This window comes from Trichosurus vulpecula, chromosome 1, assembly GCF_011100635.1.
Source record: "Trichosurus vulpecula isolate mTriVul1 chromosome 1, mTriVul1.pri, whole genome shotgun sequence".
NCBI lineage: Eukaryota > Metazoa > Chordata > Mammalia > Diprotodontia > Phalangeridae > Trichosurus > Trichosurus vulpecula.
The window spans coordinates 46,403,417-46,411,613 of NC_050573.1; positions in this window are offsets into that span (position 1 = coordinate 46,403,417).

Sequence of the window (8,197 nt, forward strand, 5' to 3'; positions counted from 1 at the left end):
TGTTCACCTGGTGCTGAGCTGGAGTTGTTTGGGTGTGCCAAGGTCAAGGCCAAGTGAAGTCTTTCTGAGTTTCCCGGGGGTTACACTGAAGTTCCTGGTGTGAGGTGTGGGGGAGGGTAGATCTGGCTTCTGGAAGCTTCTTCTTTCCCTAGGGCTGTGCTATAGCATGAGTGGTCTCAGTCTTTTTCTGCGCTTGTGTCTGCCACTTCCTCTAGCTGTGCAAAGGCATGCCTGGGGTCCTGCTGTGGTGCTTGCAGGCTCCAGCCCCTTGGGGTTTAAGAACACCTGCTGGTCTGCTGAGCTGGGGAATGCTGAGATGCCTCCCTTCCTGCACTGGTCTCTTTCTTCCACCACAAGAGGAGTTCATCTTCCCAGCCTCCTGAGCTAAAAGACTGCTGAACTCCCACTTCTTGGTCCTCTATTCCAAGGTTTTCCTCAGTGCAGTATTCTCTGGGTTATTCAAGAGAGGGATGAGAGCACCTATGTTTTATTCTGTCATCATGGCTCCCAGAAGTTCAAGAAGGCAAGTATCAAACCTTTAGACTGTGGGCTGAAAGCCTCAGGATCAGGTGCTGCCTTGGCTGCAGGTTCTGCACTTCTATCTCACCTAGCTTCAACAGACTCCTGTCCTGGGCTGAGAGGCCTGCAGATTGCTACCACAGCCTCCAATTCAGCACCAGGCCTGTTCCTGCTCCTGCTCCAGTATGTTTTACTTCCACATGCTCAGTGATCTCCCAGCCTGGTCCACTGGCTGGGTTCTGCTGCTGCTCCTTCTCTGGTGTGGTTGGGTGCAGTTCCACATGCCTGCTGCTCTCCCAGCCCACAGATCCATCCCATTGACCCTGCAGACTGTCCTGGAAATCTGCCAAGCTCAGTCTCCTAGTAGCTTCTACCTCTATCAAATCTGCTCAGATTCATTTTTTTAGAGGTATCTGACAGAATTTGTAAGAGAGCTCTGGTAGGTCCCTGTTTTCACTCTGCCATCTTGGCTCTGCCTACCATCATTAAAGACTATTAAAATGCCTTTTCACCAATAAAATCAATGGCTATAGAAAGAAAGAGAGTTTGTAGAAAAGTGAAAAAAATCTATGCCAACAATCAGATGATAACAATGAAGACATATAGGAAACTGACATAAATATCTAACATGGAGTCTTTCCCCCAAAAGGATAAGTAGAAAGAGATAGGGATCATTGTCAAAAAAATTAACTGCTATTTATAAATGACTATTTGAAAATATGCTTTAAATCGTCAATTGTGAAAAAAATAAAAATTAAAACAAGTTGCATTACCAAGTCACTCCATTCAATTGCCAAAGATGACAAGGAATGTGGATAGTTAATGTTGCAGGTGCTGTGAGAAGAAATGTGTAGTTCACAGTTGCTGGAGTTGTAAATTGTGCCCAACATCCTTGTTTTTGATTATATAATCCTAAAATGCAGATCCAAGCATGTCACCCCTCCCTCCACTTACTCAATAAACTCAAATGGTTCCCCGTGGCCTCCAGGATCAAATACAAAATGCTCTGTTTGGCATTTAAGGCCCATCCTAATGTTTCCCCCCTTCTACCTTTCCAATCTTCTTATACTTTCCTCCCTGTCAGGTGCTCTTCAATGCAGTGACTCTGGCCTCCTGGCTATTCCTTGAATAAGATACTCCATCTCTCCTCTCTGGGCATTCTTTCTAGCTGTCTCCCATTCCTTGACTCTTCTCTCTTCTCAACCCCTATTGACTTCCATTGTAAAATTATATTTTTTACAGGAAAACTTGCACAACTTGTCTTAGTTCTAGTGTCTTCCCTCTGTTAATTATTCTCCTTTTCCTGTATACAGATTGCTTTGTATATTTGTTTGCATGTTGTCTTCCTCATCAGTGGCTGTCTTTTGCCTTGTTTTGAACCCCAGCACTTAGCACAATACCTGACATGTGGTAGGTGCTAAATAAAAGTTTATTGGTTGATTTATTAATCAAAATGTCCAAGTTATGCATATCCATTACCCTGGCAATCTCACTCTCAATATATATGTATATGTATATATAGTTGTATCAGCATTCTTTTTCATAGCAAAAATTGGAAACAAAATGGGTTTCCATTAACTCAGAAATGACTGGAAAAAATTAATCCATATGAACATGGTATAATATATTTCTGAAGCAAATAATACTAAATACAAAGAATTTAGAGAAACATGAAAGGAGTTTCATTTATTTGGCCTTACAGCTCAAATTAAAGCAAATACCTGGCTTCAGGACTTCTACAAAATTGGGACTCAGGAAAACAATATGATTGTGAGTTTTATTATTATGTGATGTAGCAAGTGGGCACAACAAAATCATATATACATCATGACAATATAAACAGATAGAAGTTTGTCCCCACGTGCAAGAAAATCACTCTAGCTTAAGAGTGAGGAGAAATGTTGGGGAAGTAACATGCTCAAAGTTGGGGTTCAAGTGACAAGATTATATCCCCTAAAAACGGGCTTCATCTAAAGTAGCTAATCAATGCCAGATGTAGGAGGGGACATGCCTAATCAGACCTAGGTGGAGAAAAGTTCTCAGTCTTGGGTCAAGTTTGGATAGAAGGAGTTTCCTTATTGAGATTGCAAACTGGTGAAAGGATCTAACATTAACCATCTATGGCAACAGAAAGAGAATGGCCAAGGATCTTGCAGCAGGTCAACAATCCATCCAATGAAAAGTTGCAAGCTTTAACCACCTAGCACGGAATTAACAGAGGAAAAGTACCAACTGTTGCTTTTGAGCATATGCTTTCATGGGCATTAGAACCACCAAGCCTAAGTGACTCCATATTGGAGTACCATCATTATAAACATAGTATCCAAAAATAGCATCAAAACAAAACAAAATTTATGATTATCACAGAGTTGAAATGATGCAAAGTAACAGGAGCAGAAACAAAAGAATGCAATGACTTCAATAATAGAAATGAATAAATCACAAATATGTAAATGCTGGACTTCAAAGAACCAAAAAGGAACTAAATGGTGATATTGATGAAAAGGGAATGAAATATATCTCACTCCATATGTCAGAATGGACACCAGCACAAAATGGTGTAGGCATTACTTGCATTGGCCTCTTTTTTCCTTATTTTTTTTCCCCATGTTTCCTCTCTAAGGGATTGGGGGAGGAGTTCAAATCAACACTGTCTCTGCAGTTTATAGTCAGAGCTGCCTAAGGCCCTGAAAAGTTAAATGACTTGCCCAGGGTCACACAATCACTATGTGTCAGAGGTGTAGCTTGAACTCAGTTCTTTGTGGTTCAAGACCAGCTTTCTATCCATTGGATCATGCTGACTCTGTTCTATTTACACACACACACACACAATATTTATATATAAATATAGGTATTTAGATATTTCTAATATATGTCCACATATATAATAACTATATTATATTAGGTATACAATAATATAATGTTACATGCAATACTAATATATATATTATATGATACTGTATAAATATGCAACATGTTTATATTGTGATGCATAATATAATATAGTATATTATATATTTAAATTTATGGTGGCTTTTTAAAAAAACCAGTACTGAATAGTTTTAACTATTTTTTAAACATAGTTTGAGATTTGGTATTGCTATGTTTTCTTCATCCTGATACTTTCTCACTAATTTTTTTATATCTAGACCTTTGTTCTTGCAAACAAATTTTGTTATTCTCTCTGATTCCTCTAAAGTATCCCTGCAGTAACTTGGTTGATATAGCATTAAACCTATACATTAATTTAATTAATATTTTATTTGTAGTATATTAGCATAGCTTAACAATAAGCGTTGAATATCTCTCCGTTTATTTGTTTTCATTATTTCTGTAAAGAATGTTCTGTAGTTCTATTTAGAAAAAAAAATCTTGGTAGATTAACACTAAGATATTTTATGTGTTTAACAGTTATTTTGAATACAGTTTCTTCGCCTAAGTTTTCCTGTATTGAGTATCAAAACCACATTTGTCTCATTAAAGTAATTCAAAAGCATGCTCTCTGTTTCCTTTTTTAAGAATATTTTTTGTTCCTATATGTTAAATGCTCTTTAAACAAGCAATGGAATTCTTTTGTAAATTAATCTTGCACCCCTCCTCCCTTCCCCCCTCAAGCCCTCCTCTCTCTTGGATAATTCATGTAGATAGAGCTCCTTGATTTCTTTTTCTGAAGACTGGAGTGTTTTAGATCTTTATTTCTTCTTTCTGTTAGTGTGAGTATTCTGTACTTTTATATTTACTCATCCATTTCCTTTGTATTCTTTTTTACTGGTATACAAATGTGCATGGTAACTTCTGATAATTTTCTTTATTTCATCTATTTGTTTCGAATTCCCCTTGTTCAGTTTTTATTTTGCAAATTTGGTTTTTCTCTTTTCCTTAATCAGATGAGCTAATGGTTTATTGATTTTGTAAGTATTTTCAAGAAACCAGCTCTCAGTTTTGTTTATCAGTTCTATATTCTTTTTTATTTTAAGTGTCTCTATTTCTTATCTAATCTGTGAGATAGCCACTATTGTATTTATTTGTAGGGTTGCTGATTGACTGTATTCTAGTCTTTTTTATTGCATGCTTAGTTCATTGATCCTCCCTTTTTCTGTTTTATAAATATAGTTTTTCAAAGATATAAAGGTTTTTCTAAGTGCTGTTTTAGCTGTATCTTTAAAGTTTTGGTTGGCAGCTAAGTGACACAGTGAGTAGAGTGCTAGGCCCAGAGTTAGGAAGACCTGAGTTCAAATCCAGGCTCATACACTTACTACCTCTGTGACCTTGGGTAAGTCACTTGATCCTGTTTGCTTCAGCTTCCATATCTGAAAATGGACTGGAGAAGGAAATGGAAAACCACTCCAGTATCTTTGCCAAGAAAACCCCCATTGGGGTCACAAAAAGTCAGACATGACAGAAAAAAAGACTCAATAACAACAGAATAAGTTTTGATATGTTGTGTCACTGTTATCATTCACTTTACCATAAGTAAATATTATTTCTATGGTTTGTTCTTTAATCCTTTATTCAGAATTTCATTATTTCTCTATTTTGGCATATCATTTCCAAGGAATAAGGCCACCTCATCATGGGAGACAGAGGTGAAGGAGGAGAAAGTGGCAGGAGGTATCTGAGTGATATGAGATGAGGGACTTGAGAGAACAGGGAACTCGTAGTAAAGACTATTTTTTCCCATGAAATGTGTGGTAATGTTCTCAGCTGAGATGCTGGTGTAGGGGAAGCCATGGGAGATTTGAGGAGGGATTGAAGGTTTGGAAGAGCTGCTATAGAGAATGAGAGAATACGTTGAGAAGGGAGATAAAGTAGGATTGCCTAACAGCAGTGAGGGCCCACTGAGGATGTCTAACATAAATTGTAAATAGACCCAGTGAGAAGAGTTATGCAATTTTATCCACCTTCGTTCAGGAGCAGATATGTAGGAGTGAAGGCAGTGAATGGTGATAGTCATTTAAAGCTGAGGTTGAGCAAGACATGATCAGTAATATGAAAAGGAGATTAAGGATTCAAGAAAGGAAGATAGTATAAAGTTGAATTGGTTCACTAAAGGGTCAAGATGGGGAAAAGGGAAGAGAAAGCAGGGGAAATGGCCTGGGAGAAAATGGCACAGGTGATGAATAGGACTTGCCCTTTATCCACTTATTATTTAGGATTTCATTATTAAGTCTCCACTTGGATCTGCTTCTCTTGTTTGTGTTTATTGGACTGAGTTATTTTTATTGCATTATGATTTACATTTGTCCTGAATTTTAATATGTGTTTTCAATATATTTAAGACCTAATACATGTTCGATTTTATTAAAAGAGCCACATGGTACTGAGAAATACATGTATTCCTTAGCTGTCCCATTTAGAAGACATCATAAATCTTAGCTCTAGTTTTTTGAGCAATTTGTTCAATTTTATATTTTTCTTCTTTATTTTTCTGTTATATTTGTGTGACTCTGAGAGATACAGTTAAGTCTCCTACTATTATTGTGTAACTATCTATATGTCTTCTTGTAATTCAATTATTTTTTCCTGTATACATTTAGACACTATGGAATTTGGAGCATGTGAATATAGCATTAATAATGGATTGTTATCTATGATACCTTTTTGTATGATGCAATTTGTTTTTAAAAATGTTTATTTGTATTCTCTTTTGTCTGATGGTATGACTGCAACTCCTTTTTAGACTCATATGATATACAGTAAATTTTGTTCCAGTCTCTCATTTTTATTGTGTTTTTTCAAATTTTAAATTAAATTTGACTTTTGGATCAGTGAAAATCCATACTCTCTCCATCCTTCTTCACTCCTCCAATTGAGAAAGAAAGAAAAATAAAATCCTTGTTACAAACACATATAGTCAAGGAAAACAAATTCCTGCATTGTCCGTGTCCAAGAAAAAATGCATCTCAATCAATATTCTGAATCTATCACTTGTTAGTTAGGAGATCCCCTTGGTGTATGCCTAATAGTGGTATCATTGGGTCAAAGGCTAGGAATAGTGTAGTAACTTCTGAAGCGCAGTTTCAAATTGCTTCTCAGAATGGCCTGGTCCTATTTGCAACCTTACGATACCTTTACTTTTCTCATCTGTTCATAGAGATGGTTCCTTTCTTTGACTATTCAAAAGTTAATTCATTTCTTTGCTTCAGTCAGCCTTTTATGAGTCTCTAGCATTCACTCCACTAAATTTTTATTGCTGCGAATGTTTATCATCAATCCTTTGCTTTCTCTTATCATCAGTTCTTTGCTTTCTGTAGGCCAGCATTATTGTATCCATACTTAAACTTTTGCTGCTCACTCTTTGTTTTCTTAGATCATTGGGGTTGGACAAGATCTGGGGTACTTAAAAGGTAAGTTAAAAAGTTCGCTGTTGCAGGGAGACTTATCCAAAATAAGCCAGAAAAATGCCCCCAAATGGAGCAAAAGAAACTTACAAGAAGAGGAATAATGATAAACTTCACCATGTTGCAATTCTTATGGAGGGAAAATATGAAGCTCACCAGCCCTTTGTTTTTGTCCATTCCATTTTGGCTATCTGATCATCCCCTACCTCTTGCCCTAGCTCATTGCTTATATATTATTATCTCCTTTGCTATAAAAATGTTAACTTGCTCTTTAGAGTAATTAGCTGAACTATTTGTGAAGGCTGGAACTATGAATGGCCCCTGAAGAAGAAACTTTTTTGTGACTCCTGGATTTCAAATAATATGACCTAAGCCTTGAGCAGTGGCTTTAATTAACCTTGTCAACTCACAGGTTTTGAAGAAGATGCCTTTAATTTCCTCTTTTATTTCCTGTGATCAGAGTTTGGCAGCAGGAAGAATAAAGAGAGGTCAGGTGATAAATTTTATGTCTGTCCAGTGGTAGAGGTTTGAAATTCAGAGTTCAGCAATATATTTAAAATAGAACCTGTTTGTAATTGTTTTGCTTTACCTGTAGTAATAAAACCAAAGCCCTATTCCCCCTGAAAACAAAGTCTCTTTCTAAGTGGAATTCAAGAGGCATAAATGTTGCCTTCAATATAAAACTACTTGACCTGCACAGTAGCTTTGCAAAATGGCTAGTCTTCCTCAATACTTAATGGAACCCAGCAGGAAAGTAAAAGTGAAAGTATTTAAAATCTGTTCTAGAAAATAGACTGGACTTACAGTGAGGAGAGTCCTACATCATATGCCATAATGTTATAAATGGATATGTGATGTGAATATTAAAGGTCAAAGGGATAGGAATTAGTCATTAAAAAAAAAAAAACAAGAGTTTGGACAGCTAGGTGGGGCAATGAATATAGCACTGGCCCTGGAGTCAGGAGGACATGAGTTCAAATCTGGCCTCAGACACTTGACACATGTACTAGCTGTGTGACCTTGGGCAAGTCACTTAACCCCAATTGCCCTGCCTCCCCCCCGCCAAAAAAAAAACAAAAACAAAAACAAAAGAACAAGTGATTTGCCCAGCATCACGTAGCCAATTTGTGTCAAGGGAGAAACTTGAACCCAGGTCTTCTTCACCAAGGCAAACCATCTATGATATCACACTGCTTCTCCATCAAAGATGATAATATTTTAAAATAGAAAAGTATCACATTAGGTACCTATTTGGGGGTTAATTTTTTTATCAAAAGCCTGAGGGGAATGACAAAAAATGAAATAGGTAATTTTATCACATGAAGTTGGAAAGCTTT